We start from the raw sequence: 14,522 nt of genomic DNA, 5'->3' as shown, positions 1-14,522 counted from the left end.
GCTTTTTTTTGCTCAAAGATAATGTGTTCAATCACTCTTTTATCTTGTGGCATATAGTCGAAACATCCTAAAATTTTAACCAACAATACATATAACTTTTTTTCCCTTTTATTGTTCTTAATTAAATTCAAGAGGGTTATTTTTCTAATTGATTATAATAGTTTTCATGCAAATTAAGGATTTAATTAAACATATTTTAAGGACACAATTGCATGCAATAGAAAATGAAATGCTTCTTTGAGAATATTGAGAAAGTATACTGATTTTTTATTATATTAAAATTTTATGGAACCAAAATCCAAAATGTACTTTTTTTTATTTCTTAACATATCTATTGGAGCGAGCCCGGTAATTAATCTTTCGCATTTTGTAGTCCCATTAAGAGGGTAAATGCTATCCATGCATCATTTCGTAATCGAATAACAAGATTAAACTTGTATCAGGCATGATCGGGTCATTTGGGATGTTACATTACATATAACTAACTTTATGGTAGATTATAGTATATACAATTAACATTACATAATTAAGGTAGATTTGTAGTAATGATGCGTAACCCTATATAGTATATACAACTATGTTATTATAATGTATATTTTTATATTAGATATATAACCTTAAACCCTAAATGTGCAACTAACATTATGATATATTATTGTTATATTCCTACCTAAATTTAGAATCGGTTGGACCATTAATTGGGCCACCGAGGGCCCAATGAGAGGCATAATTGGGTAAGAGCCCTCACTTACCTATAAATACCCCAAGGATTAACATAGTAACGAGACTCCTCTCCACTCTCAACCTTACTACACTAAACCCTTTACCTTTTCGACTCTCAACCCTAGAACAGGTGAACCAACCTTCTTTAACATCGCCCTCTCCTCCTTATCCACTTCCGTTAATAGTGTGTACCAACAATTATAATATATACAATTATTATTGTATAATTAAGGTAGATTACTAGATTAGTAATGATATGTAACCTTATATAACTAAGTTATTATAACGCACATTGTTATATTAATGATCTTAAACCCTAACTTGATATAGTATTTTACTAAAAAATGATAAGTCAAAAACATCCTTACATTAATATTTGTTAATATATAAAGTAATGATATTTTAGTAATTTTCCAACTGAATTAATATTCAGTTGACTCGTCACCAACTCAGTGATCAAGAGTTTAATATAAAAAAGATGTTGACAATAATATAATAAATAAAACTTGTAGTCGGCCCAAATTGGCCCGGGCCTGTTAAAATAAATAATAGGGCGCAGCCCAGTTTTTACAAGCCCAAACCTAACCCAAAATACTAAAAAAATCAGAAAAACCCTAGGCAACAGCCATGAACACAGTACAAGAATAGCCTCACCCTCCCACGCCTCGTGATTGTCGCAAAGACGGCCCTCTGCGGCGCGCCTCTTCAACGGCCACCAAACTCGAGAAAATAGCAACAAACACTAACGAAATGAATAGCAAAGGGAAACATAGTAGATTTTCATTTTTTTTATTCTATTTTTTCCTTTTCTTTTCCATTTCGGCTATTTAAAGCCGTGAAATCTGTAACAAATGGGGGGGATTTCGGTGTAAAGGAATACAAATACGAAATACGAAATACAGAAAAAAGAAAAGAGAAATACATTTTTTTCTTTGAATATAAAGGTGTTTTTTCGATTTTATCCTCTTTTCAGTATTTTTGTGCTTATATTAATTTATAAAAGGGAGAGGGGAAGAGAAACTTACCTTTTTCGCCGGATTGGGCATCTCCGTCGCCATCGGAGCACTGGCCCAGGTGATCGGCGGCGCAGAGGGCTGGGGTTGAAGAAACCCTAGCAGAGGATTTTATTTTATTTTATTTTCTCCTTTCTACTGCAAATGTTTTTTAAAAAAAGAAAAATTGTTTTAAAACTAAAGAGCAAAACGACGCCATTCTTTGGGGGGTCCGCGCGTTGACCCGACCCGCAGGTTGGGTCCGCGCCTCTCTACCCTAAATGGGTAATTTGCACAATTGGCCCCTCCTGGTTGCGTCGCGCTTCAATCAAGCCCATTTTATTTTATTTTTTAAATTAAGTCGCGTATTTCGTTTTTGTTTCAATTTGGCCCATCTCTGCGCAGCGTTTTGGGAAGGCGGAAATAATTTCCTTTTAGGTCCTCCATTGTTTCCTGCGCATTTAAATTGGTCCCCCTTTTATTTATTTTGAACTTGCCCCGTTTTTTCGTCTTTTATTCAATTTAATCCATTTTTGAACTATTTTACTATTTAATTATTTTTATTATTATTATTATTATTATTATTATTATTATTATTATTATTATTATTATTGTCATTTATATTTTTGTATATACAAACATATTTTTTTATAATATAGATATGCTTTTATATTTTAGTTTTTTCCTACTTTTGTAAATACGTATTCACGCATATTTCCATATATATTTTATATATTATTCACATTTTTACAAATATATATATATATATATATATATATACATGTACATTTTAGAATATACATATATTTTCTATATATTATAATTTAAAATATACATTCATTTTATAGTATATATTTACATTTTTAAAACATTTTTTATTAGTGTATATATATTCTATTATTTTATATACGTATTGTACATATATACATATATTTACATACACTCATATTTTCATGATATACCCATACATTTTTTATTTTGTAAATGTATACATATGCGTATCTTTATACTTTTATTTTGTTTTCACACATGTATTTGTATTTGTTTTTTGATATATTCCATTCTCTCTTTTACATGTATCTTTGGTATGTGTGTTCGATATATGTGTACATATGTTTGCAACTTCTTGATATATTGTATTTGTATATATATTTGCAAATATTTATTCGTATATCTTTGTAAATTAAAGGATCTCAGATCATATTGTATATTACCTTTTTGAAAATATATTTTGGTTTTAACCATTCATCAAAGTTATTTTCTTGATTTAAAGTTTTTTTGAATAAAAGCATTATTTGAAGTTTGGGATTTTCGAGGGAAATTGAGCCCTAACGTATTGGGTTCTGATTTTCTTTGTCAATCTTAAATGACCGAGAATATTCTTTATTCAAAATGCATGAGCATAAAAGTCATTTTTGGGAACTTAACTTGTTGTGCCCTAACGTATTGGGTGTGGCCTGTTACTTTCTCGAAATGAAGATTTTCGCATAAAATAAAAGTGATATTCAAAGTTCGGGGATTATGAGGAATTGTACCCTAACGTATTGGGACTCGATTTCTTTACATGACTTGAACAATTGATTATCCTTTTTTAAATTTCATCATTTGATATGATTTTAAAATCTTTTCAGCCCTCGACGCTAAGACATTAAATAATCAATTTGGTACCGATTTTGAGCGTTACGAGGGTGCTAACCCTTCCTCGTGCGTAACTGACTCCCGAACTCATTTTCTCAAAAATTCGTAGACCAAAATATTTTTTTAAGGTGAGCCGATCACACCTTAATAAAGGATCGGTGGCGACTCCAGTTTTTATTTTTTAAAGTCGACAACTAAAATTTTGTTTTCAAAAAAACTGTTTCGACAGCTTGGTGACTCCGCTGGGGACTTTAGAGAGTCGAGCCATAAACTGATTATATTTGTCTTTGTGTCGAAAATCAAAAGTTTTAAAAAATTCATGAGTTCCCTTCGCACTCATTAATGTTTTATCATGGTATTTTGGCAACTTTGCATTTGCATTTATATTACATGGTTCGTTTTACCCCTTTAAGTGGGAGCGAGAAACTAGTCCTTCGTGAGGTTTTCACCTCCGTGTAGGGTAGTGGACCGCTTCCGGGATACATCCGTACCTATGTCTTCGTGAGATTTTCATCTCCGTGCAGCCATAAGGAAATGTATTCCCCTGAACTGAACTCGATCCATATGAGCCTATAATGGGTGAAGATCGAGGAATCTGCTAGTTCGGGTACCTTTACCTTAGAAGCCAAACCGCATATAGTGAACCTTAGGAGCTTACCCTAGGTAGAATTACTCTAAACCTTAGTAGATGCCCGACTAGGAGTTTTTATTATTTCTTGATTGTATTGGATTTAATGTTTATACCCGATACTAACCCGTTTTGTTTTGTTTTGGTTATGATTGCATTGCATTTGCATTGTAGAAAAGAGATGTTGATTCAAGTTTGATTACTAACTTAGAAAGCCTATCATAAGAAAACGGGTTTCTTGATAAAATGGAAAATAGTACGGCAGCCTGAATATATTCCGAGAAATGCAAGAAAGGCGATGGAAGAATTCGTGACTTTACTTCGGGGCCCGAGGATTCAAGATGATTGTCTAAAAGTTTTTAACATGCCAAATTTCTTAAAGAAGCTAATGAGCATTGCGAGGATAGGCAGACAACGGATTGCGACCAGAATCAAGCAGAAGGAGCTAGCAGTGACATCCTTTGGAAGTTCGCGAGGTTTATCTTAACATCCGGATGAAAAAGGAGAAGATGTCTTTGCTTCGAGTATGAGGGCAAAGCCGTATATATATATCCGCTTTATGTAAAGAAATTTGTCCTCTAGTAAGGTTTTCTAAATGGAATTGAATCAGAATCAACGTCTCTTTATGCATTCATTTCATGCATTCGCATTTCATTACATCATATGCATCAAAGATTATTCAAAGATCCTAATTAACTAAAATCATTGCTCAGTTAACCTGGAATCCAACCAACTAACCCAACACCGATACGGCACTCGTGCAAAGACAAAAGATATGGATCAGAGATTAGAAAAGCTCGAACAGTACCAGAAGGAGATGCAAGACCGACTTCAGCTACAAATGCAGGAGCGGTTAGACAAGATGAAACAAGAGATGTCTGAGAAGATGCGAGAATCCCAAGAAGATATAGTGGCAAAGTTAACCCAACTGATAACTAAGGGAAGTGATAAAGGAAAGGGCCCCGTGGCAGATGTCGATGAGGGAAATGATGATGAACCTCTCTATCCACCAGGTTTCACCCCTCCATACATGCGAACTCAAGCTGAATACCCGCGCAAGTCCACCATCACCATCATGCCTCAGCAGTTACGGGCTGGTATTTCGAACTTCCAAGCTGGATCGGGTTCTAATCCCGAAAACAACCCTGTGAACTCTGCCATTCCTGACTTGGATGAAGTGGCTGAGAAGGAAAGAATGAAGGAGGAGTTACCGAAACAGTTAGAGGAAAGGTGTAGGTGGCTCGAGGAGAAGTTCAAGGCGATGGAGGTCACTGAAAGTTATCGAGGCATTGACGCAAAAGAGCTGAGTCTAGTGCCAGATTTAGTACTCCCTCATAAGTTTAAGATGCCTGAATTTGAAAAGTACAATGGGACAAGCTGCCTAGAAGCTCACATCACCATGTTCTGTAGGCGGATGTCGGGATATGTTAACAACGACCAACTCTTAATACATTGTTTCCAAGACAACCTTGCAGGGGCAGCATCTAAGTGGTACAATCAGCTGAGCCATACCACGATTGGTTCATGGAGGGACTTGGCACAAACATTCATGAAACAGTATAGTCATGTGACGGACATGGCTCCTGATAGAATCACCCTTCAAAATATGGAGAAGAAGCCGAGAGAAAGCTTCAGGCAATATGCACAAAGATGGAGGGAAGTCACAGTCCAAGTCCAGCCACCGCTCTTGGAGAAAGAAATGACCATGCTATTTATTAACACACTGAAGGCACCGTTCATTATGCATATGTTAGGGAGCGCTACAAAAAGCTTTTCTAACATAGTTATGAACGGTGAAATGGTCGAAAATGCTATAAGGAGCGGGAAAATCGATGCAGAAGAGAGTAACAAGAGGTCAGTCTCAAGCAGAAGAGAAAATGATGTGAACAGTATGGGTTACTCTAAATCGGTTCAGTGAGTCAGCCAAGGAAGGTGGTTGGTAACCAACAAAATTCATCAAGGGGGTTCCAAGCATGAAAACGAGAAGTTCGGTTTACACCAATCCCGATCAGTATAGGGAATCAGTATCAAAATTTGTTTGATGCACATGTTGTTTCCCCTTTTCATGTGAAGCCTCTACAACCTCCGTATCCCAAATGGTATGATGCGAACGCACAATATGAATACCACACGGGAATTACGGGGCACTCGATTGAGAATTGCACTGCCTTCAAGAAGCAAGTTGAAAGACTCATCGACATGGGTGTTGTCAAGTTCGGTGACTCATCAAGTGCAGAGAATCCATTACCCAATCATGATTGATAATGGAGGCTGTGTGATGTATAGAGAAGTGATGAGATTTTCACATCGACGCCATATGTGCAGACATAATTAAAAGGGCTCGTTTAGATATTCGTGCAGGAGGTGTTATAAATAATGGGACTACAGAGGAAACCCCTACAGTATTTAGGGTCTGTTAGAGTAATATTCAGAACACGCTTGTTGCTTTTAGCTTAAAAGCAATAGGAGCACCTTTGTGAAATTGGCTCATGTCTGAACATGATTATTTTAATGAAATACATTATTGTAATCATCTTTGAGCAAATGTTCTTTCATTCTTTGCAATTCTTTCATTCTTATGATTTTTTTCTGCCAAACCATTTATTTATTCATTCATACATTCTTTTGTACATTTTTGGTACTTACTATGGGTCCCTAGATATCAATGACTTGAGTGACGCTGTTACAAGCTCAGAAATCTCCTTTTTAGCGAGACGTGTTAGAGAGATCTCATGACTTTGAAGATGTCATAGATTGTAGCTTATCTTCTGATTTGTTGAGGATGATAAAGCAGTTTTACCTCATGAAGAGACAATGAAGACTGTGACCTTGAGGGAACATGTATGACTAAAGAAACAAAGTAAGACCTTATGAGTTACCCTAGGAATTCAATGATGTCTTCATATGGTCATACCCGGATATGCTCAGTGAAATTCCTTTACTGGGGCAATGTCTTTCACTTTGGTTTATCATAGCTTTGCTCATTGAAGTCGAATTGTCATTTCTCTGCATTTTTATCCTAAGAGGAAGATCCAAAGGCTCGTCTTAGAAAATTTCACAAGGGGGAGCAAATCCTTTCTATACAAAAGGATTTTAGAGGAAGATGGATGCCAAATTAAGAGGGTCCATATGTCATAAAGAAAGCCTTTTCTGGGGAAAATTTTGATCCTGAGTAAGATGGATGGTAAAGATTTTCCAAGCTCTGTAAACTCAAATTCTGTTAGGAAGTACTTTTCCTAAAATGTGGGACCAATGTGAAAGCCTACAAAGGGCGCTTTGAGTCAAAAAAAAAAGGGGCCAAGGTGAAACCCTACAAAGGGGCTCTTTGAGTCAAAAAACAAAAAAGAGACCAGGGTGAAACCCTACAAAGGGAGCCTTGAGTAAAAAAAAATGGAGAGGCTAAGGTGAAAACTCGCAAAGGGCGCCTTAGACCAAAGGGGATTTGAGTTGAAAACCCGAAAAGGGCGGCTCAAATATTGATCAGAATGGGGCATGAAGTAATCAGAGCAGCTCAAATACTGATCAGAATGGGATATACAGTGGTCTTGCTATACCAGAATCAGCAGGAAAGGGTATGCGACATCTTGGGGCATCGATAGAGTATGGTAGATCTCCTAAACACATGTCAAACCCAGAAAGGTCTTCAGCAAGTTTGTACAGAGAAGTTCAAGCTACGATATCTGGGGCACCTAATCCTTATACCATTTTTGTTATTCTTGGAACACTTCATTCATTTCCAAGATACACATTTCTTTGTCATTTATCTTTATTATCTTTGACAACTTATTCATTTCAAGCTAAGCTCAGAACCAACTCTATTCTTATCCATAATCTTTTTTGCAAGCATGTTGCATTAGAATAATGATTAATGGACTAATAAAACTTTCACAAGGGAAGTTTTGCATATTACTCTAGAAGTTTCTGAATAATATAGGAACCTCAAACAGGACTATTGTTTAGAACGCACTAGGTTGGAAATCTGATAAAGAAGAGTCTAAATTAAGACTATCCCTTTGAATTTTCTTGTCTAACAAAATGGCAAGATATCGTGTTGGTGACAAAGCTTCAATGAACAAGAAAGTAATGATCACCGAATAATAAGAAGAAGTTGTTCTTAGAGAAGATCTCTTCATTTGTGCATAAGCATTTGGTACAACACCCTGGGAATGGTGTAAGAGACCAAAAAGTTTCACACCCTATATCCTTGAATTATGATAGTAGGGAATTGAGAAAAGGCCAAATTTTTTTACTCTTGGGTTACAACGAGAGAAAGATGGTACAAATTTTTGCATCCTAGTAGATTAAACTTTGGAGGTTACAGTGGGGCAATCTGACTAAGTGTTTCTTTGGAGACACCAGCTGAGCAAAAATGTGTTATAACACATTAGTGATGAAACCTTAATAAACTTGGAGTAATGATAACTCAAGCGTTAAAATATCATTTTCATGACATTCTACATTCATTCAAATGTCATTCATACATGTCTAGTTAGGAGCATTTGATTCATTTGATCATGACATCCTAGGCATAATTAGGTTCATAAAATAAATCATACAGGTCACGTTCCACAGAGAACAGGTCGGTGGAATCATAAAGCCTTATCTCCCTGAGTTGCAGTGGAGCAGGTTGAAAAGAAACAGATCTTGTCTTCATGTACTGGTGTGAAGTAGATCAAAGATACCAGATCTTGTCTTCCCATACTGGTGGTGAAGTAGATCGAAGAAAACAGATCTTGTCTTCATGTACTGGCGTGAAGTATATCAAAGATACCAGATCTTGTCTTCCCATACTGGTGGCGAAGTAGATCGAAGAAAATAGATCTTGTCTTCATGTACTGGCGTGAAGTAGATCAAATATAGCAGATCTTTCCTTCCTACATAGACAGCGAAGCAGATCAAAGATGGCTGATTTTACCTCCTCGTGGTTGCAGTGGAGTACATTGAAGCCAGTAATTCTATCTCCCTGGGCAGCAGTGGAATAGATTGTAGATTTCAGATCTTGTCTTCATGTACTGGCGTGAAGTAGATTAAAGATAGCAGATCTTGCCTTCCCATACTGGTGGCGAAGTAGATCGAAGAAAACAGATCTTGTCTTTATGTACTGGCGTGAAGTAGATCAAAGATAGCAGATCTTGCCTTCCCATACTGGTGGCGAAGCAGATCAAAGAAAACAGATCTTGTCTTCATGTACTGGCGTAAAGTAGATCAAAGATAGCAGATCTATCTTCCCATACTGGTGGCGAAGCAGATCAAAGAAAGCAGATCATGTCTTCCTATATTGGTAGCGGAGTGGATCGTAGATAACAGATCTTATCTCCCCATACTGGTGGTGGAGTAGATCAAAGATAACAGATCTTGTCTTCCCATACTGGTGGTGAAGTAGATCGAAGAAAGTAAATCCTATCTTGCTATATTGGTAGCGAAGTGGATCGTAGGTAGCAGATCTTATCTCCCCATACTGGTGGTGGAACAGATCGAAGAAAGCAGATCTTGTCTTCATGTATTGGCATGAAGTAGAACGAAGATGGCAGATCTTGTCTTCCCATACTGGTGGCGAAGTAGATCGAATCAAGCAAATCTTATCTTCATGTATGGGCGTGAAGTAGATCAAAGAAAACAGATCTTATCTTCATGTATTGGCGTGAAGTAGATCAAATATAGTAGGTCTTATTTCTCTGAAGTTGCAGAGAACTGATCATGACGAGTCTTATCTCCCTGAGGTTGCAGTGGAGTAGATAGAAGTAACCAATCCAATCTCCTTGAAGCTACAATGGAGTGGATTAAAACCGCAGATCCCATCTCTCTGAAGTTGCAGTGGAATGAATCGCATCAGATGTATTTTTGGTTGTAGTAGAACAAGTTGAAGCTATAAGTCTTATCTCCCTGAAGTTGCAGTGGAATAGATTAAAGATAGTAAATTTTGTTCTTGTAAGAAGCTACAATGTACGAATCATATCTCCTTGACATTGCAGTGGAATAGATTGGAGCACTTGTTCCTATACCTCTGAAGATGCAGGAGGAAGGAATGAGGCTACTTAAAGAAGAGAAGCACTAAAAAGGTTGAGGTTCAGTAAGACTGGGCACAATTGGGCCTTGTAGTCTTTGCTCTGTTCCCGTTACACAACAACGAGCAAAGAGGGGCAGCTGTAGTCGGCCCAAATTGGCCCAGGCCTGTTAAAATAAATAATAGGCGCATGACCAGCTTTTAAAGCCCAAACCTAACCCAAAATACTAAAAAAATCAGAAAAACCCTAGGCAACAGCAGCGAACACGGCGCCGCAACAGCCTCACCCTCCCACGCCTCCGTGATTGTCGCAGCACGGTCCTCTGTGCGAGCGCGCCTCTTCAACGGCCACCAAACCTGCGAGAAAATAGCAACAAACACTAATGAAACAGAATAGCAAAGGGAAACATAGTAGATTTTCATTTTTTTATTCTATTTTTTCCTTTTCTTTTCCATTTCGGCTATTTAAAGCCGTGAAATCTGTAACAAATGGGGGGATTTCGGTGTAAAGGAATACAAATACGAAATACAGAAAAAAGAAAAGAGAAATACATTTTTTTCTTTGAATATAAAGTTGTTTTTTCGATTTTATCCTCTTTTCAGTATTTTTGTGCTTATATTAATTTATAAAAGGGAGAGGGGAAGAGAAACTTACCTTTTTCGCCGGATTGGGCGTCTCCGTCGCCATCGGAGCACTGGCCCAGGTGATCGGCGGCGCAGAGGGCTGGGGTTAAAGAAACCCTAGCAGAGGATTTTATTTTATTTTATTTTCTCCTTTCTATTGCAAATGTTTTTTTAAAAAAAGAAAAAATTGTTTTAAAACTAAAGAGCAAAACGACGCCGTTCTTTGGGGGGTCCGCGCGTTGACCCGACCCGCAGGTTGGGTCCGTGCCTCTCAACCCTAAATGGGTAATTTGCGCAATTGGCCCCTCCTGGTTGCGCCGCGCTTCAATCAAGCCCATTTTATTTTATTTTTTAAATTAAGCCGCGTATTTCATTTTTGTTTCAATTTGGCCCATCTCTACGCAGCATTTTGGGAAGGCCGAAATAATTTCCTTTTAGGTCCTCCATTGTTTCCTGCGCATTCAAATTGGTCCCCCTTTTATTTATTTTGAATTTGCCCCGTTTTTTCGTCTTTTGTTCAATTTAATCCATTTTTGAACTATTTTACTATTTAATTATTTATTATTATTATTATTATTATTATTATTATTGTCATTTATATTTTTGTATATTCAAACATATTTTTTTTATAATATAGATATGCTTTTATATTTTAGTTTTTCTCCTACTTTTGTAAATACGTATTCACGCATATTTCCATATATATTTTATATATTATTCACATTTTTTACAAATATATATATATATATATACATGTACATTTTAGAATATACATATATTTTCTATATATTATAATTTAAAATATACATTCATTTTATAGTATATATTTACATTTTTAAAACATTTTTTATTAGTGTATATATATTCTATTATTTTATATACGTATTGTACATATATACATATATTTACATACACTCATATTTTCATGATATACCCATACATTTTTATTTTGTAAATGTATACATATGCGTATTTTTATACTTCTATTTTGTTTTCACACATGTATTTGTATTTGTTTTTTTGATATATTCCATTCTCTCTTTTTACATGTATGCTGGTATGTGTGTTCGATATATGTGTACATATGTTTGCAACTTTACTGATATATTGTATTTGTATATATATTTGCAAATATTTATTCGTATATGCTGTAAATTAAAGGATCTGTATCATATTGTATATTAACTTTTTTGAAAATATATTTTGGTTTTAACCATTCATCAAAGTTATTTTCTTGATTTAAAGTTTTTTTGAATAAAAGCATTATTTGAAGTTTGGGATTTTCGAGGGAAATTGAGCCCTAACGTATTGGGTTCTGATTTTCTTTGTCAATCTTAAATGACCGAGAATATTCTTTATTCAAAATGCATGAGCATAAAAGTCATTTTTGGGAACTTAACTTGTTGTGCCCTAACGTATTGGGTGTGGCCTGTTACTTTCTCGAAATGAAGATTTTCGCATAAAATAAAAGTGATATTCAAAGTTCGGGGATTATGAGGAATTGTACCCTAACGTATTGGGACTCGATTTCTTTACATGACTTGAACAATTGATATGATTTTAAAATCTTTTCAGCCCTCGACGCTAAGACATTAAATAATCAGTTTGGTACCGATTTTGGGCGTTACGAGGGTGCTAACCCTTCCTCGTATGTGAATCGACTCCGAACTCATTTTCTCAAAAATTCGTAGACCAAAATAATTTTTTAAGGTGAGCCGATCACACCTTAATAAAGGATCGGTGGCGACTCCAGTTTTTTGTTTTTTAAAGTCGACAACTAAAATTTTGTTTTCAAAAAAACGGTTTCGACAAAACTCATTTTAAAACTTTTCCGATGAGTTTAGATTTGCATTGCTATTATTTTGGATAATTGATTTTCCAAATTACTTTCTATTAACTGTTTGGAGTAATTTTAAGTAACTCGGTGATCACTAGCTAAATGTATAAAATACAATTTAAATCCCATTTTTATTTTTTTGTATTATGTATAATTATAAATTTAATTTTTAATTTTAAAATTTTATAGTTATATTGAAAAATGGCTAATGGTGAAAACAATAAGTTTATGGGAGATAGTGAGAAGGTTACATCCAATCAAGTTTCAAAATCAATGAACGTGAGTTCTAATGTAGCACACACAAGTAGTCCTAGTCCCAATGTACCTTCTACTGTTCTTTCTAAAACAATTGCTTCATCTAAACCTCCATTAGGAAACACAAGTAGGACGCGTCACAAGTTAACTTCGGATATTAATTGAAGGGTGAGTTTGGATGAACGGTGCGTTTACTTGTGGTTAGTGTAAAAATAGCGGTGGCGGTGAGATTAGATACTGTAGCAATATTGTAGCGTGAGACAAAAAGTAAACTAAACGCACCGCACCCAATCGCCCATCCAAACTCACCCGAAATCACTTTTGAGAGGAAAAATGTAGATGAAAATGATGTTGCAATTTGCAATTATTGTAAAAATGTTTTAAAGGGAGTGGTCATAGTGGAACAACATCTTTGAAATTTTATTTGAGTATTTGTTCGTGTAAAGCAAGTTTAAGCATTGAATCTTACTATGAGAGACAAAACCAAATTTGTTTGGAAATGCAAGTTGATGTAAAAGTTCGGTTTGGGAACTTCACATTTGAATATTTAAATTTTGTTGAAATTGTTATATTTAGTTTGTTTGGATTATCATTTAGCTTTATTTTGTTACTTTAAAATGAATAGATATAAAATAAAATTATTTTTATTTGAATTTAATTTTAACGGATTAAGATTTTTACAGATTTAGATATCGACATAAGGTTAAAATGTTAAATTTGGATTTTTGCAGATTCAGATATGCAAATAATACTAGTTAATTCGGATTTGGATTTAGATAGTAAATGTTGGATATTTTGCGAATAATTTATGGATTCAAATTTTAAAGTAGATTTATGGATTCAAATCATTTAGAATTTGCAGAAATCTAACCTATTGCCATCCCTAAATTAAACATGATAGTATAGCAAAGATGTCACATTTGACTCTTTTAACCATTTTTCCCCAACATTTTGAGAGACCCTTTTACCAAATTTTTTTTTGAAAATCCATATTTTTAAATATTAATTCTTAAAAGTTTAAATGTAAAATTGGTTTTCAAAATATATCATTTTCCCATTTAGGTATATAAATTTTTTTTGGTCAAAAGTTCTACTTAAACTATTGAGTTCATTTAATTTTACCCCAAAATATGACATCTACTAATAAAAACATGACATATGAATTCAAGGGCAAAGCCAGAAATGTTTTTTAGGGTGGGCCGAAATTACATTTTCATTTTTAATAGCCATCTTTATAATTTTTAAAGGATTAAATCAAATTTTTATAATTTTTAGAGAAGCAAAATACAATTTTACCTTTACTAATTTAAAATTTTTGAAAGGTCTAAATAGATAAAATTTTCATTTTAAGGGGGACCGGGCCCTTACCGCCCCCTAGATCCGCCACTGCATGACATGTTTTTTACTAGTTATCATACACTCTTGTACTTAAATGAGACAAAATTAATAATTTAGATACTATTTAAAAAAAACCTTTAAATACTTGAGTAGAAAAAGTGATATAAACCTTTAAAATACTGATATGAATTAATTAAAGTAAAGGAGAAAGTGTTATTACTATTTTAATCATGATCCTCAAGTACTTCCAATTGTATACAACTAATGAGTAGTACGTTTGCTAATTCATTAGGATTATTTGTATTTAATAGATATTCAAACATAATTTATGGTATAATCTGTTAAATATATTTAAAAATATATTGAATATATTCAAGTATATATACAAATCAAACACTTTTTGTTTTCTAAATGCAATTAACATAAACTAAGATGAATAGTATTGCAAATGCAATTTATGAGAATGGGAAATTGCTTCATTAA

The sequence above is a fragment of the Gossypium raimondii genome, chromosome 3 (genome assembly GCF_025698545.1).
Source record: "Gossypium raimondii isolate GPD5lz chromosome 3, ASM2569854v1, whole genome shotgun sequence".
In the NCBI taxonomy this organism is placed as follows: domain Eukaryota; kingdom Viridiplantae; phylum Streptophyta; class Magnoliopsida; order Malvales; family Malvaceae; genus Gossypium; species Gossypium raimondii.
Note: the sequence above shows the minus strand (reverse complement) of the source record.